The sequence below is a fragment of the Pristis pectinata genome, chromosome 12 (genome assembly GCF_009764475.1).
Source record: "Pristis pectinata isolate sPriPec2 chromosome 12, sPriPec2.1.pri, whole genome shotgun sequence".
Lineage (NCBI taxonomy): Eukaryota > Metazoa > Chordata > Chondrichthyes > Rhinopristiformes > Pristidae > Pristis > Pristis pectinata.
This window is the reverse complement of record NC_067416.1, coordinates 27,552,525-27,579,159: the sequence shown is the minus strand read 5'-3', so window position 1 is coordinate 27,579,159 and position 26,635 is coordinate 27,552,525. Positions and strand designations below refer to the sequence as shown.

General features: G+C 40.9%; 1 protein-coding gene across 2 annotated transcripts in view; it reads right to left on the bottom strand.

Annotated features, from left to right (window-relative positions):
• Positions 1-26,635, bottom strand: part of LOC127577001 (inositol polyphosphate-5-phosphatase A) — a 426,171-nt gene that overhangs the window by 378,061 nt on the left and 21,475 nt on the right. The window lies entirely within an intron of this gene.

Below are 26,635 nucleotides of genomic sequence, written 5' to 3'. Positions count from 1 at the left end.
AAGTAAACAAAGAAAATCCAAGTAAACAACATTCACTGACTCATCCTTTGTCTATCCTGCTTGTTATTTCCTCAAAAAAATCCAAGATTTGTCAGGCAAGATCTCCCCTTAAGAAAACCATGCTGATTTCGGCCTATTCTATCATGTGCTTCCAAGTACCCCGAAAACTCATCCTTAACAATGGACTCTAATGTCTTACCAACCACTGAAGTCAGGCTAACCAGCTCTAATTTCCTGTCTTTTGCCTCCCTCCCTTCTTAAAGAGTAGAGTGACATTAAAGAGTAGAGTCCTCTGGAACCAGGGTAGAACCACCTGACTCTCTCAAATTTTTGGCATGTTGCTGGTGTCTTCCACAGTGAAGACTGACGCAAAATACTTATTCAGCTTGTCTGCCATTTCTTTGTTCCCCAGTGTCATTTTCCAGCGATCAGATGTCCACTCTTGCCTCTCTTTTACTCTTTATATATCTGAAAAAACTTTTGGCATCCCCTTTCATATTATTGGCTAGCTTACCTTCATATTTCATCTTTTCTCCTCTTATTGCTTTTTGAGAATGGTCTTTGAGCTCTTTCTGCACAAGATAACTTGCATTAAATAATTTTTAAATTCAGACAAAATTCATAATGAAGACAAATGAACACATTTGAAATAAGTGAGTAACAAACAGAACATCAGTTAATTAGAGCATATATCACAAATCTGATTGATTTTTTTGAGGAGGTGACCAAGAGGATTGACATGGGCAGAGCAGTAGACCTTGTCTACATGGACTTTAGCAAGGCCTTTGACAAGGTCCCGCATGGTAGGCTGGTCCAGAAGGTTTATAACACATGGAATCCAGGGTAAGCAATCCAATTGGTTACTAAATTGGCTTGGTTATAGGAGGAAAAGGGTGGAAGTTAAGGGTTCTTTTTCAGATTAGAGGCCAGTGACCAGTGGTGTGCCGCAGGGATCAGTGCTGGATCCTCTGTTGTTTGTCATATACATTAACGATTTGGATGAGAATGTAGGTGATATGGTTAGTAAGTTTGCAGATGACCCCAAAATTGGTGGTATAGTGGACAGTGAAGGAGGTTGTCTTAGGTTACAACATGATAACTGGAAAAGCAGGCAAGGGAATAGCAGATAGAATATGACTCAGACAAGTGTGAAGTGATGCATCTTAGGAAGTTAAATCAGGGCAGGACATACACAGCGGATGTTAGGGACCTGGTGAATGTTGTTGAACAGAGAGACCAAAGGGTACAGGTACATAGTTCCCTGAAAGTGGCAACACAAGTAGACAGGGTGATGAAGAAGGCATATGGAATGCATGCCTTCATCAGCAAGGCATTGAGTACAGGAGTTGGCCTGTCATGTTACAGTTGTACAAAACGTTGGTTCGGTCACATTTGGAGTATTGTATACAGTTCTGGTCACAACAATACAAGAAAAATGTGATTAAATTAGAGAGGATACAGAAAAGATTCACAAGGATGTTGCCTGGATTGAAGGACTTGAGTTATAAGCAGAGATTGGACAGTTTTCTCTTGAGCAAAGGAGGCTGAGAGGTGACATGTAAAATTCTGAGAGGCATAGATAGGGTAGACAGCCAGAGTCTGCTTTCCATGGTGAGGGTCTGAAACTAGAGGGAACTGGTTTAAGGCGAGAGGGAGGAGATTTAAAGAGGATCTGAGGAGTAAATTTTTCACACAACCATTAGATGGTATCGGGAATGAGCTGCCAGAGTAAGTTGGTGGAGACAAGAACAATAACAGCATTTAAGAGGCATCTGGAAAGGTACTTGAATGAACAGGGCATAGAGGGATATGGAATTAATGCAGGCAAGTGGGATCACCACCATCGGTAGTATCGGTAGTATCTGCAGGAGGCACTGCCTCAGAAAAGAAATATTCATCATGAAAGATCCCCACCATCTGGGCCATGCCATTTTCTCACTGCTACAGCTGCTTACTTCCCTTCAACCATTCGTTTACTGAACCAAACAGCACAACACTAATCACTACAATTTAGCAACGCTCTGATCACTTTGCACTAAAATGGACTTAGATTTTTTTTGTTCTAATTGTGTTTTTTCTTGTAAAAATTGTATATAATTTATGTTTAATTTATGTTTATCTTGTGAATGCAGCTTTTATGATGCTCTGTGCCTGTGATGCTGCTGCAAGTAAATTTTTCAATGCAACTGTGAATATATGTACTTGTGCATATGACAATAAACTCGACTTTGACTTTGATTAATATAAATAAGTGATAAGTGCCACACTCATAGAACAGAGTGAATATACCCAAGCAGACTTTTGCTATAACATGGAACATTGGTTGCTTGGTCTCCTATTCAGTATAAAGTAAGAATGTTTATTGTAATCATTTAACATACAGTTCACAAAATTATTAAATGACGACTCACAACTTCCTAATCCTCAGCTCAATGATCATGTGATTAAAATCTTTGAAAAGTGCAAAGGCTGTAAATAAGGCACAGACATGGTGGTCTGAAAGGCCTGTTTCTATGCTGTACAACTCCACGACTCCCTGTTTCTAATATTGAAAAGAATATCTTTATATGAAAGAGCTTAATCTGATGAATGGTATCTTTACTCTGTGTCCTTAGGTTTTTCCTATTAGAAATTTTAAACAGCTGTATTCTGTAAACTAATTCACTCTTTTCCATTACCTGACTCCCTCTTTCAGTCTATTCAAAATGCCTTTATGCACCAGAGGGAGATTGGTCAGATCTTTGATCAGCTGATGTCTCTCCATTCTGCAGCAGCTTGACTATCTCCAGAAAAGCTTAACTAAATCCGCTGACACAGCTTCCATACACAGTGTGTCAGTCCTCCCTCCAGCACTTTCTCTATCACAATGGCATCATGTAAACATACGACGTGTAATCCACTGGTTGTCACTCCTGAGCGCACTTACTTCTTTCATGTACAACTGACCATTACTAATTGTTCAATACCAACTCTGTTGTCGCAAGCCCCATTAAGGTGAATTTGTGGTCATGTTTGGATTAATGTGATGAATACTGACATGACACTATTATCCGGCCATGTGCATTGTGCACAACAAATAACTGAATGAAAATTATCTGTGAAAGATAACTCTCCATTTTGTTTTCTCGTGTCACTGAAATGTTAGAATCATATTATCTTAACCTCAGCTAAAGAGGAAAAGGTCAGGAAGGAGATGTAGTTAGCTGCATTTGGCCTAGACAGGAAGTGCAGGTTCTATGTAACCTGAAAACACCTAAGATAAGATTTCTTTATTAGTCACATGTACATCGAAACACACAGTGAAATGCATCTTTCTGCGTAGAGTGTTCTGCGGGCAGCCTGCAAGTGTCGCCACACTTCCAGCGCCAACATAGCACGCCCACAACTTCCTAACCCGTACGTCTTTGGAATGTGGGAGGAAATCAGAGCACCTGGAGGAAACCCACGCAGATACGTCTTAATAGAAATATGCAAAATCTAAAAGATTTTTCCTGATACAATGTAGAAATACAGAAAGAACAAAAGCCTGCAAATCTTGTAAAAGGTGCAGTCAACATACATTGAAAGCATAAGAAATAAAGAAATAAAAAAGGATTGTTTTCAGTCGCACTTGAAGGCTAAGTTAAAATGCAAATTGTGCAAAATGAATCCAATAATCACAGTAGGAAAAATGTTAGCCATATCAAATTAATTCTAAATCCATAATGCAATGGGAAAAAAATATAATAAAAATGAAGTATAGCTCATTCAACGGCCTATAGGAACGATTTCACTCAATATTCTGGAAAATCTATGGTAGGATCTGTGGCCTTATGCTATTTAAAGTCACCCTTCCTGATTTCTGTACCACACCTGCTGAATTATTCATTGAATTTTGAGAGTGTCATATGCCTTGTGGCAACAATTCTTGCCAAAACAAGAATATCATTTCATAGATGGGTTAATGTCAAGAAAGAGTTCAGCAGCATCTCCTTTATAAAGGCTCATGACAAGAACAGTACAACTTTTTGATAAGTAGTACTGTTAAGTGTTCAGTTCCGTTAGCATATGGCCAATCGACAAAGTCCTGTTCCTGGGGGAGTAAAATTATAAACTCAACAATTTACAAACTTTCGTTCCACATCTTATCCAATCAATCAACTTAATAAAAGACATTTAAAAGTGGAAAAACCGAACTTCCATTTATGTACCATTTTTCAGAAACTCCGGAAATCTGAAAATAATTCACAACTAAACAGCTACAAGTCCTGCTACTGTTGTCTTATAGGTTAGTGCAGCAACAATACAGGGGATAGCAAGATTCCAAGAAATATCAACTGAAGTTAATGGCCAGTTAATTTACTTTGGTAGCATTAATTATGGAATAAATGTCATCAAAAGAGTAGGAAATCATCCCTGATTTTCTTTCTGTAGTGCCTTGTCCACCAAAACAGGCAGAAGAAGCCTTACTTTAATAACTTGTTGTCCATGATACTGCACTTAACGTGTGCTGCACTTAAGTCAAAGAGGTTTGAATTTATGATCCTCTGAGTTAGATGGGAATGAACTAACAAGGAGGCAACCTGATAATAGTTGAATTTCCATAAGGCTTCTCCCATTTCTCTGAGCTTTCTGTGGATTCCCCATCCAATTTATGGCAGATGGCCTGCAGGGTCCTTTGAAATTGGTGGCATTAGATAGCTGAAAGAATATGCTTTCTAAAACTGGTCTAAAATTGGTACTAATTGGCTTCAAAGAAGATTAATTCCTGTCTATAGATAGTTTAGTGAAAATATTGACCTTTTTCACTGTCAACATGAGGATCTATCATTAATGCAACAACACAGAAACAGGCCCTTTGAGTCCATATCAACTAGCAAGCAACCACTGTTACACTAATCCATTTTATTCTCCCCACATTTCCATCAAATCCCCCCAGAATCCATCATTCAACTACATACTAGGGACAACTTACAGTGACCAACCTGCATGTCTTTGGAATGCAGGAGGAAACCAGGGCACCCAGAGGAAACAGAGGTAAAATGTGCAAATCCCACACAGAAAGTACCAGCGGTCAGGACTGAAACAGGTCACTGTAGCTGTGAAGCAGCATCTCCACCAGCTGCATCACTGTGCTGCCCTGCTATTGAGTGCTGCTTAATATTTTGTTTTCAAGAAAAGTTGCTCTCCATTCAAGGTCACTTGCAGTCTGATAAGTGAGGAATATCTTATACTGTATTTATTTAATTTTGGTATATTTTTAGCAGAGTCAGGAAGGAAAACCTCTTTAAGGCCTGACTAAATTTAACTCCCTGGGCATTCGTAACAGCAAACAGGAACCAAATAATTGTGTGGATTTAGATTGAGTTTTTTTGCTATAATTAACACAGTTGCAAAACAAGCAACTTAAAAGAAAAGTCCTCCCTTTTGATGGGCTTAAATGTCATCTGGCATGGCTGCAACTTCAATTGTCACCATAAGTTACAAACGGTACAAGCAAAATCTGTGGCAATAGAGTAAAGACTACCACCATCCCAAATACCACCTGCTAAATGCCTTCCATAGGATGACTGGGCTTGGCCTCTATTCCTTAGATTTTAGAAGAATGAGAGGTGTCCTCATTGAGACATTCAAAATTCTTAGAGTTCAACAGATTAGATATAAGAAGAGTGTTTTCCCTTAGAACCAGGGGTCACAATTTCAAAATAAGGGGTCAGTCTTTTCGAAATGAAGAGGATAAATTTTTCACTCAAAAGATGGTAACTTCTCAATCCTTTAGGGCCATGGAGGCATAGTCATTGATTTCATTCAAAACTAAGATTGAAAGTTTTGGAGTATTACAGAATCCTGGGAATATGGGAATCGGGAACAAAAAAAGTGTTTGAGGTAGAAGATCACCCATAATCTTGCTGAATGGCAGTAGCTGAATGCCCTCACCTGCTCCTATTTCTTATATTATGTTTCTAAAGAATCCACTTACCAGTGCCATTGCTCTTAGTGAATTAAAGTGAGAATAATAAAAACTTTTGAAGTGTTTGAAAATATCTCTGGTCCCCTCAGAACCCACACACGAGGTCCCTGATTTATGGAAAAGTAATGGAAGTCTCCATCACGCACAGCATAGTGACCCAGGACAATTGATCCCTGATTTCCAGGGCATCAGCCAAATGTATGGCAATCTCACCACTGAGGAAGAAGATCCTAAGTCCAGGTCACACTACGAACAGGAGCAAATTGTCAGCGGATGCTCTAGTGCAACACTAAGACGGGTGCCACCTTTAAACTGATACCCCACTTGCCCCCCCCCATGATGGATGTCAAAGATGTTATTTCACTACCTTGAAGATGAGCAACAAATTTTTCCTTTGATCCCAGATTCCATTTTTCCCAGACCCAGAAAACGAATAAACAAAATAAAACTCTTTTTCTCAGTCCATGCATCTCCTCCAATCCTTCAAGCAGAGTAAATTAATTTCCAAATAAAAAAATGGGAAGGACTGCTATGATTCAACAAACATGCTTAAAACCAACTAAATTCATCTTATTACTGTCTGAGAGACCTTCTTCAATGTAAGTGGCTGCTGCATTTCCAACAGTACAACAGTGTCAATAGCATTAAGGCACATAATTGGATACCCTAACGTTATGAAACTGCAAGTTTTTCCATTCTTTTCTCCGGGGGTTTTATGACCATGGAAGGACATTGTATCATACTGGCAGTTCAAAAGGCACCCTGGCAATCAGTTGTGGCAGCAACTGTCAAAGGGCTCTGCAGCTAAACCCCGCTCTCACTTCAGCCTGGCTTCCCAGTAAAGGCCAGCTGTCTCCCAAAAAAATGTTAATAAGCCAAATGTCTGAAAACAGTAGCTGTCTACTGGTGGGTCTAATGCTCTGGAGATGGGTGCAGAGAATCTGATCAAGTGTCAAGAACATTTCTCAAGCTGGAGAGACAGATAGGGTGGAGGCAGGGGTTTATTAAGGGAGTTACAGAAAGCAGCAGCAAGGTAGTTAACGGCTGTGCTGTAAATAATAGAATAATTAGAGGGGAAAAATCCAGTTATCTCATATAAAGAATAGTGCAAATTTCCAACAGGTGGTAAACAATTCTGGATAGAAACTGAGAAAGGTGATTCAAAAAATAAGTCACTCTACTTGAAACAGGCGAGAGACAAAGTCTGAGGATACACAAGGACTTAGTAAAAGATGCTTTTTCATTCATTCATTTTTCAAGATCTGGACATCATATTGCCCATTCTTAATTGACCTTGAGAGGATGGTGGGGAGGACCTTCTTGAATCGCTACAGTCCTTTTCATGAAAGTACTTCAACTACCAGCGTTATTTGGTAGGAAGTTCCAGGATTTAGACTCAGCGATGATGAAGGTTCGATGATATATATCTATTGTCAGGATGTGACTTGGAAGGCAACCTGCAGGTGGTGGTGTTCCTATGCAGCTGCTGCCCTTGTTCTTCTTGGTGGAAGAGGTCACAGGTTTGGAAGGTGATGTCAGAATAGCATGGATGAGTTACAGTGCATTTTATAGTTGGAGCACACTGCAGCCACTGTGGCGGTGGGAATGAATATTTACGTTATTAGATGCCGTGCCAATAAAACCTGCGAGGGAGATTACGCTCAGTCCTCATCCTTGTGAATGGGGAAGAACAGGGAGTCTATTCCTGATGATAATGGAAATAAAGGGAAAAGACATTAACTTAGATGCTTCTGGTTGTTGTTCAAGATTTCTGAACCCGACGACTTTGGTCAAACCTCTCTTAAAAGAGCAGATGCAAACAGAAAAGAAGGATTGTTGATGCAACTAATTTATATCTATTCTGATAACTCCAGATGGCTTTGTGGATTTAAAAGATTAACTGTTGATGCTTCTAAAATTACTCTTTCTTGAATTACCGAATTAATTTTGTTTTGTTATACTGTAAATCCTCCTGCATTTTCTGATTCCTGAATAGATAATCTAATGAACAGATATCTTTCTATACTGGTGGATAACAATCACAGTTCTTTGATGGTTACAGGTGGACTTAAACCCAACTCATATCTTAAACGGCTATTGATGACCTGAGAGGGAGCCAGATCAATACTTCAAACGTAAATCTCAAAGGAAAGATACAACACTCCAAAACCAAGCATTTTTTCCATGCTTTGTCACTACATCATACGAAGTTTTCCAACATATTGGAGATCTGCTTGGACATAAAATTAAAGCTTGGCGAAAACCAAACCAACTAGGTCAAATCCAAACCTGAGCAAGGACTTATAATTTTTGTGATAGCACACCAAACCCAACCAACACCATCCAGAATCCCAGACACAAAATGCTTCCAGTCAATCCAATAGTACAGATGCCCCATATGGCCCCTGCTCATGTTTAATAAAACATGTGTTTACAAAGTAAAGCATTTGTTTGTAAGATCCGGCATTTATTCGTAAAGAGCTGGCCAGGCTCAATCAACCTGAACCCAAAGACTTGTAAACTTTTTCACAGCTGATCTGACCTCATCACAGAGGCCAGGTCCTGTTGGGCTTGGTTCAAGGAGGTCAGGCTCTGCTACTTATACCACAAAATGTACAAGTGCAAATATATACATGCACATGTAGACCCACTGATATACACTGGTTGCATCTTTTGTAATAACTTGTAGACCCACTGATATACACTGGTTGCATCTTTTGTAATAACTTGCTTATAAGTCAGTGAACCTGAGATTGTTAATATAAACTGAAATAGGGAAAGAAATTCATAGAACTGAGGTATGATTTGTTGCTTTGTGTGTATTTCACTTTTCATTATTATTTATTCAAAGAAGTTCACAATGTGAAATTTTGGAATTTTCTCACTATTTTTGCTGTTGTTTACATGTTAACTTTAATGCTTGCTAACACTATAACATGATGACTAAGTCATGTATTTGTGCTTATTTTGGATGTGGATGGATACAAATAAACTTTCCTGTGGTGTTACTATAAGTTTTCCTTTAATTACTTAATTTTTCCATTTTTTAACAGTGTGTTTAGATGGAAAATATACAATGGAACCAGAGAATTAAGACAGTTATTTGTGGAAGAAAAAAAATTATTTTACAAGTCATCTGTTCTGAGGGACTGATCCAATTTTCTAATCCCTTTCAGCTACTAGTGGCCCTTTTACTTGTTGGGTGTGAACAGCAAATTCAAATTATGAAGTTAGTAATTTGCTATCAATAAAATCTGCAGCTCGGCTTTTCTTACCCCACTGAGAAATCTCAAAGCAGCATCAGTCCTTCTACTAATCTCAGTCGAAATGTTATGCTGTGTAAACAAGCCACAGAGCAAGACGGCATTGTACTTTGCTAAGGTTAATTTAGCATCAATAAATTGGAAATTTTGAAGTATTATTAGGAGCTTGAAAAAAGTTGTCTGGCAAACAGTACGTATCTTCGTGTATCATAGAAACATGGCCTGATAAATCCTGGAATAAGCTGTGTATTTAGTGTGCACCTAAACAAGCGACCGCAAGAAACTGCAGAGAGTTGTGGATACAGCCCAACACATCACGGAAACCAGCCTCCCCTCCATGGACTCATACCTCTCGCTGTCTTGGTGAAGCAGCCAGCATAATCAAAGACCCCACCCACCCAGGTCACCCTCTCTTCTCCCCTCTCCCATTACTCCCATTAGGCAGAAGATACAGGAGCCTGAGGGCACATACCACCAGGTTCAAGGACAGCTTCTATCCCACTGTGATAAGACTAATGAATGGTTCCCTTATACGATGAGATGGACTCTCGACCTCACAGCCTACCTTATTATGACCTTACACCTTATTGTCTACCTGCACCGCACTTCCTCTCTGGATGTGACACTTTACTCTGTATTCTGTTATCGTTTTTACCCTGTACTACCTCAATGCACTGTGTAATGATCTGTATGAACAGTATGCAAGACAAGTTTTTCACTGTACCTAGGTACAAGTGACAATACTAAACCAATATCAATACATTTAATTGCAACTATGCAGGAAGACAGAGTCACACATGGGGATAGGTCTTGCCACTTTGTGTGGAATGGATGAGTATGAACAGGAAGCCTGTTGTATTTATCTATTGATTTTTAACTTTATTTCCATAAACACAAAAAATGACTGATAATAAAACAGGACTACTGATTTACTCTCGCCTGATTAAATCAAACTCATGATCTCCCACTCAAGTTAGATTAAGACCAGAGACTTGTGCAGCTTTGATCTGATGCTCTTTTCACATTGATCACTTCATGTTAATTCTTCCAATGTACTCTCTGCTGGGCAGTAGTTGAATCAGAAAGGTTAACAACAATGCAAATTGCATTCATGTGGCAAAACATCCTATGATGCTTTACAGGACCATTGACAAATAATTTTGACAGCATGCTAAGGCAAATGAACAAAAGCATGGTCGAAGAGATAGAATTTATAGGGAAAGTAGAATTGAGAAATAGAAGCTTGGTGGGGCGGAGGGGGGGTAGATCCCAGACCCTAGTCCTTAGCAGCTGAAGGCACATCTGCAATAGTGGAGCCATTAAATTCAGGGACAGATGAGAGCAGATATTTCAAGTTTTTACTGAGATTACAAAGATAAAGTGGTACGTCCATTAAGAGGTTTGAACACATGCATCAATATTTTAAAATAGAGGCCTTGTTATCTGGAACCAAGTACCATATTGTGGTTGGGAAAGGGGAGCGAGGTGATCAGAACATTGCAAATTAGGACATGGATATCAGATGACAAGTCTACTGAGGATAGGAGACCGAGGCTGGTCAGCACTTCACTGGACAGGTTAAGTCTAGAGGTAACAGTGGCACACATGCAGGTCTCAGCAGCAGATGAGTTAATTCATGAAGTGGGTCATATATATGAACATATGGATTAGGAGCAGGAATAGGACCCTCCACCCTGGAACTTGATCTGCCATTCAATGAGATCATGCCTAATCCAATTGGAACCTCAACATTATAGTTCCATTTACCCCTGCCCCCCCCCCACCTCCACTTCATCCCCATGCTTATTAAGAATCTATGTATCTATGTCTTACAATGTCTTGGTATCAGTATTCTTTAGAGCAGTTTGGGTCAAATCTGTCTCCAAGATCACCGAAGTCAGCTCCAGTATCAGAAACTTGCCTTGGAGAGAAGTGGAATTGCTGGCTAGAGATTGAAAATTGCAATAGCGCTGAAGATAATGACTTTGATTTTCCTAATATTTCTATTCATGCAGAGCTGGATGTTGAATAAGCAGGCTGACAACTTCGAGACAATGGAGGTATCAGGAGAGGTTAGGTAGAGCTGGGTGTTGTCAATGTACATTTGAAAACTGCTGCTGTTCTTTTGGATGGTGTTATTGAAGGGTAGCGTGTTGGTGAGAAATAGGGAGGGATCAAGGATAAATCTTTGGGGAAACACCATAGGTAACATTGCAGGAAAGTTGTTGCTCATGACTGTGTGGAAACAAATGGATAGATAATAATTGAACTGCATGAATGTGTTCCCAAATGGACAGTGGAGGGAGTGGAAGAAAATGGTACGGTCAGTGGTGTCAAATGAAGCTGATAGGTTGAAAAGGATGAAAAAGGATAGATTACCTTTGTCAAAATGCAAAATGTTATTTGGGTGGCACAGTGGCGCAGCTGTAGAGCCACAGCCTCGCAGTGCCTGACATCTGGGTTCAATCCTGACCTCAGGTGCTGTCTGCATGGAGTTTGCATTTTCCCCATGTAAACACGTGGTTTCAGTCGGAGAGCTCTGGTTTCCTTCCACATCCCAAAGTGGGTGGGTTGGTAGGTTAATTGGTCACTTGAAATTGCCCTAGTGTGTGGTTGAGGGTTAGAATCTGATGGGGGGTGGTTGATGAGAATATGGGGAGAATAAAAAAAGGGGAATTAATGTCGGATTACTATAAAGGGGTGGTTGATGGTTGGTGCAGACTCAGTGGGCCAAAGGGCCTGTTTCCATGCTGTATCTCTCTATGATTCTATGACTATTTGGAGGATGCACATTATTTAAATGAAGAAGAGCTACTGATATTGATTTTTTAAAATCTTTCTCCGGTTTTATTATGGAATGTTTATTGACACCACTGTGTTGAAATGGAAGAGGATTTACAGCAGAGTTTACTGAAAAAAAAGGTTGCATTTTACAGCACATAAAACAAACAGCAAAGCAACCAAAATTCTTTTTGAAGAGTCAATTTGAACACTCTACAAACTGCAACAAACAAAAAACATAAGGGCAAAATGGCAGTAACTTGCCACCAAGCAGTATAACAGATTGGAGGACAATTACACATTGTAAATGACAAGACTAATGTCAATCGTAATCATTTAAAGCATGATTGAGAAAGGAATTATTCCATCGTCTCCAATCTGGCCAGGATGGAGGAGGGCCAAGGCTTCTGGATGGAACTCCACCTTACAGGCACCAATCTGCTATAGGTCAATTCAGGAATGAATGGGTGAGAATGGCTTTTAGTAGCAGCTGTACACATGCTATCAGTGGGAATCTAATGAAGATACTTCGAGGAAATAGCCATGGAATAGGTACAACAACCCCTAGCCTTCCCTGCATGATAATAATCCTGGTAGGGATTCTCAGCAATCCATTCTGCAATTTATTGCTTAGTTAGTGGTGAGCCGATAGTTCCCACACAAAGAAAGTGAACGTCTGTCAAGACTTCCTATATTGTTGTATCAACAACATAATAATTTGGAGCTCTCCAAGGATTTACATTGTTAAAATTAGCTGAGTACTGGCTGCTGTAGAGATCATCTCTTGTTCCTGATAAAAGTGCGAAGCAAACTTAGGTAATACTGCAGGTAAGTACAAGGGCTGTCTTCCCTGAATACCAAGTCTAAAAGAGTCATGCTTGACCAGTCTTGAAAACCAAATTAGTATGAACATTTGTGCCAAAGCTTAAATTCACACATGAAAAGATATTAAAGTGGTATCCAGATTAACTTTGGAAGAAGACAATTAAAGTCCCCTTTACAGGAAAGCTTGGATATTTCTCTGTGATAACAAAAGTTAGCTGGCAAACCTTTCCAGGCAAACAAAGAGCAAGGGACAGCAACCTCCATCACATCCAACAGGAAGTGATGAGAGGGATGTGGGCGATCTGTTACGACATGGAGCAGTTCCCAGCAATGATGTGCAATCATCACGCTAGCCTTGGTGCCACCGGTAGTCCCACATCTCAGCGCCAAGTAGCCGCACTCAGCCTGCCCAATACCAGCCCAGACAGATTGCTGAGCCGTGGGGTGATTCACTGCTGAGGAACTGCCCATGCAGGGCAGGACTTCATACCAGGTTCCCAACATAGCAGCGCTCAGCAGTGGGGGCTGAGGGGGGGGAGTGCAGGGACTTCTATCACGTTCCTGGCACAGCAGCACAAAGCTCGAGCGATTTTATTTTAAAGTCCAGGGGTGTCTTCCTGCAAGCGTTCAGACTTGAGGGCCAAGAGTGCTATAATGAATCAGTGCTATGTGCAAAGTTTTTATGGACTTCTTGAACTGCCTGGTTATTTCAGGTGGAGTACTTGCAGAAGCCCAGGAGCAATGGGGCATGCTACCACTTGCAATGGTGTACAAATTCCTCAAGTCAAGCAGCAGTGCTTCAAGTTCCTATGATGCATTCCAGCTGATATTCAGTTCCATGGGCGTGCATCAAACTGAACACTGGGCACATGATCAAATCCCGACGTAATGCATCCTTTTGCCTCCATTACTCTCTAGTTCAGTATTGCTCCAGGACATCAACCAATCTCTCAGCAAAGGTATGGCAGAGATCAGGGAAACCACCAGAATTTCTATCCCAGATTTGAGAGTCAATAGGCGTCAACCAGAATGACCGGACTTGAACACTTGATCCCTTAGTCTATAAGAAAAAAATCTTCAAAGTGGTGATTTCTGCCATTCACTCACAACACTGGTGCCTGAGGGCCGTGACTTGTGGGGCCATTAAGAAATTATCAAGTATGGACTATCAGGCCCAGCAGTGAGGGATGGCAGCTCATCTTACATTGTACAATATCTGGCACGTGAAACAGCTCAGAAATTGATCATTCAAAAGCTCCAGCCTCCCATCCTCACCAAGTCCTACATTCTGCTCTCTCCAGCTTCTCCAAGATTCATGAACTCTCTATTCCCTGGCAGGTTGCCTTCGGTTTTAAATCTGTTCACAGCCAATTCCCACCCCACTTTCATGATCCCCTCGCAATATACAATCCATCAACTTCTCCGGTCGAAAGTATTTCCTTTTTCCAGCTTCTATATTCAATCTCTGTGTTGCTGTTCTCTGTAACTCTTTAAACATTCCTTCCATTTTGCACCACTCCTCACTTTCGGGAATCTGCTCGAAATGTTTCTCATTGGCTTTCAGAGCCTGTCTTCTTCCATTATCCTACCTTCCCTTCCTACACTCTGTGCCTTTATTTCTAAAGTTCTCAATAGCTGCCTTCTTGCCATGAGGAATGGTTACTGTATCATTATAATAATGTTAATCAGCTAGTCCAGAGATACGATGCAGAGAGATTAATTCAAATCCCACCCTAGTATCTGGCAAATCAGCATTTGTGAATTAATTTTAAAAGCCTGCTATACCAGAAAATGAAAATTAGTTTTTGAAATGATGTCCTGCCAAATCGTTTGTTAAGGAAATCTGTTGTTTTGAGAAATGTGGTTGATGTCTTACTGCCCTCCGGAATAACTCACCAGGCCAGACCATTCAAGGAACAAAATGTCTTGGCAGAATCAAAAGGTGATAGGGATGACAATTGCTCTTGACTCTGACTGGTGTAAGAAGTTCAGCTCCTGAACAACACAGGAATGGGATGATTACAAAATGGATAGTTATATTCTAATCTTTGTCTGGGCTAGCCTCCCCCTGCTTGAAGCTGGAAAGATGACTTGGTGGGCTGATTGGTTCAGAGGCTTTAATCAACACAGGTAGAAGTCCATGTGGAAAACCTTGACAGGAGACACCCACTTGTGCTCAGGATGAAGACTCCCCAGCAGGGATTAAGCTGATTTGTGACACTGTGGAGAATATGAAATGAAGTAGGCAGGCAGTTTCTTTAAAATGGAAAGTTGCCTACAGTTGCAGCTAAACCAATATAGCTCCAGGAATATAGTATACAAAGGTTCACTTTACAGAGAATCAAAAAGGAAGATTGTAACTTAGTTCATACACAAATGGAACTGAGACAGAGTGAGCTATCTGAAATGTTTGAAATATTTTCTTCTGAAATCATTAGTGTCACTTCCACTCATTCAAACATGAGCAAACTGGAAATCACTTTGGCCAGATTTAGATTTTTTTCTACGCTTATCAAAAGATGTTGAGACCGTCCTTTAGAATTTATACTTTATAGTGCCCAGAAATTTCTACTGAACAAATTTTTCCTGGTTTCTTTCAAGCAATTTATATCAAATTTGAAAAGTACTGCTAATGTAAACCATTAAAGAGCCCCAAACTATTTTCATGTATTTTTAAACCAAATACAGGGAAACATAGAAAAATTTAAAGAGGTAAAGGCCATTTAGTCTCATGAGCCAGATCTACCACTGAGCCAGACAGGCCCTTCAACCCACTGAGTCCACATTGACTATCAAGCACCAATCCTACTAAATCCCCTCTTATTCTCCCCACATTCCCAACAACTCTCCTGAGATTCTGCCACTTAACGATACACTAGAAGCAATTTGCTGGAGCCAATTTACCCCTCCAACCTGCACATTCTGGGATGTACGAATAAACTGGAGTACCCAGATGAAGCCCTCAAGGTCACAGGGAGAACATGCCAACACAGACAGTACCATGAGTCAGAATTGAACTCAGGTCAGTGGAGCTGTGAGGCAGCAGCTCTACTGGATGTGTCACAATACTGCTCATTTATCAATGTCCTGGGCACACATGGAAATCAGGCTCTGGCTCTTCCTCTACTAAATTTGTCACTGCTTTTCCCATTTTATCTTGAGGCAAAGTAAGATTGAAGTTAAACCTCAGTGGCATTAGTTGAGGAATAAATATTAGCCAGAGCTCTGTTGTATAATTTATAACAGGGTCATAGAATCTTTAATGTCCACCTGAAAGAGTGTACACGACCTTGGTTTAAAATAACATGTAAAATGGTACAACAGTTGGAAATAGGAAGTGAAAATATTAAGAGCAGAGGTTGCTGAGAGCGATAAGGAGCAGTGCCACTGGCTAACTCTGATGCCAATACAATGAAATCTCCAGCCTTCTCCACACCAAACAAATGAAGTCACAAGGTTGAAAATGCCAGCTTGTATACACCTTTAATTTATATCAGTAACACTGACAGGGCGACAACATCTTCTCCCATTACTAACTGCCCTCTTGGACTATGTATTGTCCATAGTTGACCGATTCCCTGTTTGTTGAGTCAAACATTAATCATCATGTGGGATTACACCATCAAACTTATGAGCAAACGTTTTAACGCTGCCCAGAATGACTTCCTAAATTTTTCTCATATCAGTCAATAAATTCCAATAATGGCAGAAGTGAGATTAAAAACAAAGTCAAAAATGTAAACCTATGTCCCATAATACATATATAAACAAAAATAGTTCCAAATATTACAGTGAAATGCAGAGTCTTAAATATATACTTTTTAAATGATGCAAAAGAACATTGGATCTCAATCATTGAAGTGCATAAATTACTGAGAGTTAAAAAGTAAATGTTGTTTGTCAAATAGATTGTAAAGATGGTGTAAACACATGACCAAAATGATGTCAAACAAAATCTTTTTGATTGTTATAAACCGATTAGATCTGTAGTGGTAAAAGGAACTTCACCATTCACCTCAAAGCCTCCGAACAGGAGGCAAATTGTTACATATGGACATAAAATTAGCAGATCAGAGAATTTCAGCATATTGTGCCTTCCACAGATAGATGCCAATATGAGTGCCCAGGAGTAACTCGTAGATCTTGATTATTTAGCATGTAGTGACAATATAAACAGTTCACTTTTCTAGTCGATCTCACTTTAATTACAGACATTTCAGCAATCAGTTGACAACCACCCTGTTAATGTGCACTCAAATCAAATAAACATTTTGGTGGCGTCAGTCTCAATGAAGTTTGCTGAATCTAGTGCCCAATCCAACAACAAACTGCCATTACACATTAACAGCTTAAAGTTGATGATGTTGCCAATTAAGAAATAATTCATGTCAACATGATATTTTGCATTAAAAAGCAGATACTTAATCAGTAAAAGGTACTACAAAATGACACTGTGGCAAAAATGAGATAATGTCACAAGGATCCTTATTATAGAAATAACGCAGTCCTGTATTACACTGCTGGTACATGAACATAAGAAATAGAAGCAGGAGTAGGCTTGCTTCACTATTAATAATATCATGCCTCCTCTTTTACCTCAGCACCTTTGATCCCATAATATATAAAAGTCTTTTGATTGTTTATTCACAGTAACTGAGACTTCATTTAGCTGTGAATTACCCTCTGTGAAGAGTTTTTATTTCATCTCTCTCCGAATGATCAACCAGTTCTTGGCATCGCTGCCAGAAGGAACCATCAACCTTACATCTGCCCTGGATTTCAATGAAAAACAAGCTTGGGTCTATGCTATGCTGATTGAGCACATTAGGGGAAATAGAAGGTGATTCACCCCATCTGGCAACCATTTCAACAACTGAATGTGAGTGTCCCTGGCAGGGCATTTATTCACCATCCCTAATTGTCCTTGAGAAGCAAGAAGTTACAGAAAAGGTGGACAAAATTACAGAAGAGTAATAGTGACATTTTATTAATAATAGACATATACAGAAGTCTAAAGCATATTCATTTCTAGAGGGAAAAAGCTTAAAATGCAAAAACACTCCTTATTTCTTTTAGCAACATTTTATACCCTCCCCAGTGAGAAGCAGCTACTGACCTTCCTTGGCCGTCAATGAGGAGGACAGCAGAAGGTACTGAAAGCCCAGTGGGGGAGCATGAGGTGATTTGAAGATGCCTTTGCTCGCTCTCACACCGGAGCTGATGGAGGAGAGGACCATAGCCCCAACATTTGGTCCCGCTGACTTGTTGACAGCCTCTCACTTGCGAGCCAGCTATTCCCCACTCCCCCTTCCCCAAAACCTCCACAGGCACTCTGCACACATCTGCCATTTTTCCTGCTCTCTGGTGGTAACTGACCCCCGACCAGGGCCTACATGCACTGATCCCAACATGCTCTCCCTCATTGTGCCAGTACCACTGTCTCTTTTTCTCCTTTCCAGACCAAGTGTTGGAAAGTACATGTGGAAGAGAGAATTGGGATATGAGGAAGTGAACAGGAGAATGCACTCACCACTGATGGTCTGGGCTACATATTTTTGTCACAATCTCATATTACAGAATTTGCAATTAGGTAAGATAAGATGTCACATGTACATCGAAACACACAGTGAAATGCGCCCTTTAGCATTACTGAGATTGTGCTGGGGGCAGCCCGCAATTGTCGCCACTCTTCCGGCGCCAACATAGTATGCCCACAGCTCCTAACCTGTACATCTTTGGAATGTGGGAGGAAACTGGAGCACCCGGAGGAAACCCACGCAGACACGGGGAGAATGTACAAACTCCTTACAAGCAGTGGTGGGAATTGAACCTGGGTCACTGGCGCTGTAATAGCGTTTTGCTAACCACTACACTACTGTGCCACGCCAATTTATGTAAATTCACAACTTAGGTGGGGCCTTAATAATTTATCTCCAAATTAGGGTGGAGAGGGAGTGAGAGGGAAATCCATTCTTGATCTTCTCAGTAGGTTTGGGAGGTGCTGTCAAAAACTTAAGTAGTCGCTGCAATGCCTCATGTAGATGGTAAACATTGCAACCATTGTGTACCTGTCAAGGAGCTAATTGGTATTGGCATTGGTTTATTATTGTCACTTGTACCGAGGTACAGTGAAAAACTTGTCTTGCATACCGATCATACAGGTCAGTTCATTACACAGAGCAGTTACATTGAGTTAGTACAGAGTGCATTGAGGTAGTACAGGTAAAAACAATAACAGTACAGAGTAAAGTGTCACAGAGTAAAGTAATGACCACTTAAGGTGGAATATGGGGTATTGATCAAGCAGGTTCTTTACTTTCAAATGGTATTGAGCTTCTAAGGTGTACTTAGAGTGAGAGTATACAAGAGATTGGCCACTGTTCCAACATGTACCTGACAAATGCCTCACAGATGTTGGAATGCTTTAGAGAGTCAGAGATTCAGTTGCAGAGTGCTTGCTTTCTGATCTGTTCTTGTCACCACACTATTCTTGCAACTGCCCAGTTAATCATCTGGTTAATGGTGACCCCAGAATGTTTTTGATGAGTGATTCAACAATGCTGTTAAAAGACAGGAGAAGGTGGTTGGACTCTCTCCTGTAGAAGAATGTCATTATATGGGATTTGTATACTGTGTCTATTTGTATACTATTGATTTCCACCAAAAAGCCCATGCCTGAATGTCAGAGTCTTGCTGCATACAGCAATGAATTGCTAAACTATTTAGGAGATGGAAATGGAACTGAACACTGTGCAATGATGAATAAATATCCTATTTCTGATAAGACTGAAGGAAGGTCACTGATGAAACACTTGAAGATGGTTAAGCCCGGGACAAAGTTCTAGTGAAGTCCTCCAGAACTCAATCAGATACATTGGAGCCACCCCCTGTAAAAGACAATGGAGTCCCCCTTGCAGACAAGACTTAATGTCTTTGACACCTCCAGTGCTTGGGCCAAGTGGTTTTTAACATGGAGGACTAATGATGTATCTGTAATGGAAAGACAGTAGATGGAATTCAGCAAACCGTTTCCTTGCCTCTGTTTGGCCACATGCCATGAGGTATCATGATTCAATAGTATGAGTCCACTACCTTTGTTATTGGAAAATGACTAATAATTAAAAATTTTAATTAGCTAACTGTCTTGACAGTCTATAGAGCAGCTCACTTAATTTTAGCTCAGTTCCTCGTAAAGACTATACACCATCAACCGTGCTGGGCAAGCTTTGGTTGATGCCAGCTGTTCCTTCCAGTGTCATCCTTACTGTACTTCATTGCAGCAGCCTGATAAAACTGAATGCTTGTTTGGTCATTTACGAATCAACCAGATTGTGGTCACATAAAGAATATCAGATTTACTGAAGGCGCTGCATTGGCTTTTAGGACAATCCAGTAGCTTCATGGTAACTATTGCTAACTTCTTATTCAGTTGTCATTGAATTTAACCTTCCCATTAGCCACAGAGGGAAATGAATTCACATCTTCAAATTATTAGCTCAAGCCTCAGGGGTTTAGGCTAGTGGCCTAACCACTATGCTACCAGACTCTGAGTGACAAATAAGCGGCAGCCAAAATCTCACAAAAAGGCAATAATAACAATCAGTGAAACAGACCTGACAAGCCTAATCGCCATTCCTGTGCTCTTTAACAAAACTCCCACCATGTCCGTGACAATCTAGGGAGGTTTGTGAAAGACAGACTATCCTGAGGTTATTTCCGAGCTCTCTAACTTCTTCAAGGGTACCTCCAAAACCCATGATCCAACAGCCAGAAAAACATTGACAGAAGGTCTAAGGAAATATTGCCACCTCCAGCTTCCTCAAAAAAAAATCACATGTCATTCTCGTTGTTGAGTCAAAGACATGTCACTGAAGTTGCAAAACACTGAGATAATGCTCACCATTACATCAGTGCAAGTAAGTGTCTTCAATGTGATATGCCCAATGCCCAACAGCCCCATTCTATTAGTACCAATCTACCAGCCTCTTCCACCAGCAGCTTAAAGAGGCTACAGTGTGTGCTCTCTAACGCGTAAACTGCAGCAACTCTCCAAGACTTCTTCAAGGGTACCTCCAAAACCCATGATCCAACAGCCAGAAAAACATTGACAGAAGGTCTAAGGAAATACTGTCACCTCCAGATTCCTCAAAAAAAAATCACGTGTCATTCTCGTTGTTGAGTCAAAATCCTATAAATCTCAACAGTGGAAGCACCTCACACAAGAGGACTTGTAACCACTCCTGCATGAATCGCAGCACAACTTCCTACTGATACCGAAGACTCAACACTGAAAGTAAAAATGAAAGGACTGACTCAATGGATTCCAGTGTGACAGTAAGAAACAGAGACGAGCTCTATAAAATGTTGCACAATTCAGAGCCTAAGACTTTTGAACTAGTTTCAATTTACTTCCAATGTGAAATGTTTAATAATTAATCAACCCCTTGATTCTTCTAGAGTTAAAAACTTCTCAGTGCTACTGAGACTGCAGTGGCTCACTCAAATTAAAATGTACAAATACGGAGATGTTAGTGAGCGCTACTTGCTTGGGCAGGCATCCAAGTATCCAAAATCCCAGCATTTTCTATTTGTATATAACTTTAATGATTGTTTCAAATGTGGGAAACATGATATAACTATAACTCATTGCTGTCATTCCAAGATATCCGATATTCTACCTTCTCCCCCACCACTACTTCTCTCATTTGTCATCAGAAAGACGTTCTTCTTAGACTGTCCCCTGAGATCAAAGATGACCTGGTTTTGTAGATTCTGATGTAGTTAATGAAGCCAATGTGGGAACCACAGAATCTTCCACTGATGGGATAGGAAGTGCACGATGGGCCAAATGGGTATTTTTGTGAGGTGGGGCATTCCTTCTGCCACTTATGTAGGGCTCCTGTGTGGACCTGATGCATGAACTCAAGAATCTATGTACCATCCTGAATGGTATTTCTCCAGTTTGGGCCAGAAATTCCCAGGAATCATCGGGATATTGCATTCCTTGTTCGCCACCTTGTTCACCTGCCCTTGAGGGGAATCAGGTGGCCTGCCCTACATAGCCAACTCGGTGTAACTTGGGCTTCAATGCTAGGGATGTTGGCCTGGGACTGGTCACAGATGTTGGGTTCACTTGTCTTTCGAGTGAACGGGAAGATTATGCAGAGACAGCACTGGTGCTAAGTCTGCCTTCACTCTCGAGAAATGGGAACAGGTCCACATTTTCCAGCATCTCCTCCTGAGGTTTTATTGTCAGAGAGCGGTATGGTGCAGAGAGGGCAGACAGAGTATGTGTACAGTGGAAAGCTAGTGGCAGGGTAAGCTGCCAAAGTGCTCCAGCTGCAAGCTCCTGAACTTCATGGCTTCTGTAATAATATCCAGCAAACAATTCAACTTTACTCTTATATCGCATGACCTGCTTCGTCATTGCAAAAATATTTAGTACAAAAATAGACTAAAATGGTATACGGCTTGGACATCAAAATAAGTAAATGGGTTCAGCAGAAGATATTCAGCACGATTGATGTCTTAGAAAACCAACCTCATATGCAAAAAAAATCAATGTATCTTACAAAAGTACTATTTACATCTTTCACTACAGCAGCACTGATGACTTGAATTCAATCTTTCAAAGGGAATCTGTTCACAGTTACTGGCAGGAGGCTTGATTACCAGATGACAACAGATTTAAGATAATTAGCAACAGAGTCAGCAGAAAGTGAGGGGACCTTTTTTTGTTAAATGCTGCAGGTTGTTATAATCTGGAAGGCACTACCAGCAAGAGTGGTGGAAGCAGATTCAATAATTAATTCCTGAAGCAAATGGGTTTCACTTGGAAAGAAAAGCACTTGCAGGGAAAGAACAGATGAGTGGGACTAAGTCCTTTCAAAGAGCCAGCAGTGGCATGATGAACTAGATGACCTCTTCTGTTCCACAGGCGATGAAGTTACTTTCTTAGTGGGATCTTTATTTTCAGTCATTCTGCACAGAATTTCAAGAGGCCACATTGATGTTAATTAGGTGGTATCTATGCTTCAGAGGCAAAGTGCCATATGATGAGGTTGTTTCGCTTTGCTGCGGTGTGTTGGAACATCAAAAGGCAGCTGTCAACGTTGCTTGCTGCAGTGATTACCTTGTCTCTGGTCTGTCCAGACAAGCACTTGCACAGGTTCTCTGCCAGAATGATTACGTTGTGGCAAAACTGTGCACGCAAATGTGTTAGCACCATTTGAACAAGCATCATTTGAACAATTGTGCAAGTCTAATTGTTCAAGTGCTGCCAAATAGGTGCTGTATAAAGTTTCTACAATGGAAAACCACGCAGTGAGATGATACGATGTGTCAACTGCCCCCCACTGCAGCCCCCTCTCCACAACTCCCCCAAACCCCCAGCTTTCATTATGCACCAAAAGAATTCAGCACTCACAATGTGATCTGGCTGACTACACGTACATCTGAATGGTTGTGTTTGGGTAACTTAAGTGCTACTCTGTACGCTTATCTGGTTATTGTACAAGAGCAGCACACGTTCCAAGCCCACAGGAGACCCACATACTGATTTCATGAGTGGTTTCACTTGTTATAAAAAGACTCATTACAAGTGAATTTATTTTAAGTGCAGGGGATTATCTTCCCAAGACAATGCTGATAGATATCCTGGAGCAGAGGAGAAAATTCACAGCCTGAAATAGTGTCAGTTGTAGTGAATTAGAACTATATCTGTTACATTTGCTTTTCTGTTACAAGTGAATTTAATTGCTTTATCACTGGCTGTCATGCTTTCATCCAGCATGGCCCTAAACTCTGGAATTCCCTCTCTAAACTTCTCTGCCTCAATGTCTTTATTGTCTCCTATAAGACCTTCCTTAAAACCCAACCATCTTGATCAAGCTTTTGAGTGCCTGCCCTAATATCTGCCTACATGGCTCATTGCCACATTTTCTTTGATACCAGTCATGGATAATTCCAGGAATTCCAGAAAAGGCCCTACTCCTCACTCCACAACATCCGCCTCACTCCTCAATTATCATCTGCGATTGTGATAGAGAACTAAGTTGACTGAGCAGTAGGCACAGATAAAGAATTAACCCTCATACTTTCCAGGTCTGCACAGCTCAGTACCCCAACAGGTACTGCATTTACCCTCTGCTTATTCCAAAGCTACTTTTTTAGCAGCGAGTTGTTTGCAAATATTTTTATTTAGAACCTCAGACTTCAACTGCCTGCTAAAACATAAAGCACATGAATCCCTCAGATGACAATTGTTTGTCACTCTCTGGTTAGAAATTGGGTAGTAGTAGGAATGTAAAATAAAGTTTCACAAATGTTTGCTGAAATGAATAAAGCTCTTCATTTTTGCTTTGTTAACAAGTGCTGACTGGAAACTACTGAGAGAAAACCAATGTTGTTAGTGTCAAAAGCATATTTGTAAACAGTGTCAGTTCCAAGGAGTTGTGGTCTTTCTATCAGTTTCAGAGCTTGCGTCAGTTCATAAGCACTAGTACAGATGTGGCTCGATTCTCCACAGATGGAAGAAGGATATATTTAGATTGAGTAAGAATGAGTTGCATAGGCTAGTAAGACACAAGACAATGTTAGAAGAACCATTACAATGTTTTTAAATAGATCCCTGTAATGTCAAGCACAATAAATTGTTTTAAATGTGCAGTTAATGTTCTCTGTCACTGAAGTAACTGACTTGTTCCCAGTGCCTAATAAAATGTTTATCTCTTATTTTCTTGCTTAAGAGAATGAGTTTACATTTTGATGTTCCAAGTACTGGAATGCAGATTAATCATTGCTGACACAGTCTTGGCACCATTACACCATCTGCCTTGCAATAGGACTTCATTGTTGTGCCTGATCATTTTGTGACTTACACTGTACACCCACCACCTCCAACGTTAAGGGACAGATTGGTGTACAAAATTTTGTCATTCGACCATAGTACTGACAATTTTCTATTAAATTTTGATAAGTTCCTCAAGGTACATTCTGAAATTGTGTTGGAAAGACAATACTTCATCAGGATGAAGGGCCAAGGAATTGCAATAAGAATGATTTGCCTGTGGAAGGTCAAGCAGAAATACTTTGAAATTACAAGCCTAGAGATAACTAAAGAACATATGGTGATAAAGGTACCATATGACCTACACAAATGCAGTGAAGAGCAAAACTGAGCCAAATTACAGAGGTAGAGATAGACTGCCTTCCTGCCGGTCCATATATGCGCACAGAAGCCCACGTTAGCATCAATTGTTGCAGTAACATTGCGAAGGGTCTGCTTCAGAGATTTGTTAGAAAGAGGAATGGGTCCTTAGCTGGAGAACAGAGTTTGTGACAGGGATCAATGGCAGCAATTTCAATTTTTCTGAGCAGAACTTTCTGCTCATCCAGTACTAGACGTCAAACAGTGTGACAATGTAGACAGTGGTGGGGCTGAAAGAGGTAAAGATGGGTGGGTCAGCACTCAGAACTTATCTCCTCATACCTTGACTCTATTGTCCCTTCCCTCTTATGTCCGGGACACCTTGCATGCTCTCCACTATTTCAACAACTTTCAATTCCCTAGCCCCCACCACTTCACCTTCACCATGGATGTCCAGTCCCTATACACCTCCATTCCCCATCAGAAAGGCCTTAGAGGTCTCCATTTCTTTCTAGAACATAGATCCAACTAGTTTCCCTCCATCAACAGTCCTCTGTCTGGCAAAACTCATTCTTACCTTGAACAACTCCTCCTTTGGTTCTTCTCATTTTCTACATATCAAAGAGTAGGTTGAAAGGTCGGCACAACATCATGGGCTGAAGGGCCTGTACTGTGCTATCATGTTCCATGTTCTATATTCTATAAAGGTATAGCCATGGGCACTCACATGGGCCCAAGCTACTCCTGCCTTTCATTGGCTATGTGGAGCAGTCCTTGTTCCAAACCTAATCTGGCACCACTCCTCAACCCTTCCTCTGTTACATTGGACTACATTGGTGCTGCTTTTTGTACCCGTATGGAACTCGTCAATTTTACCAGCTTCGCTACTAATATCCATCCCGCCCTCAAATTCACATAGACCTTTTCTGACACTTTTCTCCCCTTTCTGGACCTCAATGTCTCCATCTCAGAAGACAAACTATCTACTGACATTTACTACAAACCCACCGACTCCCAGAGCTACCTCAACTACACCTCCTCCCACCCTGTATCTTGCAAGGACAACATCCCTTTCTCTCAGCTTCTCCATCTCTTCCACATTTGTTCTTAAGTGGAGGATTTCCCCTTCAGGACATCTGAAATGTCCTCCTTTTTCAGAAAAGGTGGCTTTCCCTCTAATGCGGTTGATGGAGCCTTCACCCACACCTCCTCCATCAGCTGCCCTTCTGCTCTCACCTCGCCTCCGCCCCAGACAGAACAGACATAAGAGCTTCTTTAGTCCCTACCTTTCACCCTACCAGTCTCTGCATCCAGCACATCATTCTTCGTCATTTCTGACAACTGCAATGCGATTCCACTACCAGTCGCATCTTCCCCTCCCCACCCCTTTCTGCAGGGACCACTCTTCCTGTGACTCCCTGTGTCGCTCATCCCTCCCCACTCATTCCTCCTCATCCCCAGGCGCTTTCCCTGCAACGGTAGGAGATGCAATACCCTGTCCCTACACCTCCTCCCTCACCATCATCCAGACACCAAAACAGCCCTTCCAGATGAGGCAGAGGGTCACATGCACCCACTTCAACCTTCTCTTTTGAATGCACACAATCTTTTCCCCAGGATGGGAAAATCAATAACTAGAGGGCATAGGTTTAGGTTGAGAGGAGGCAG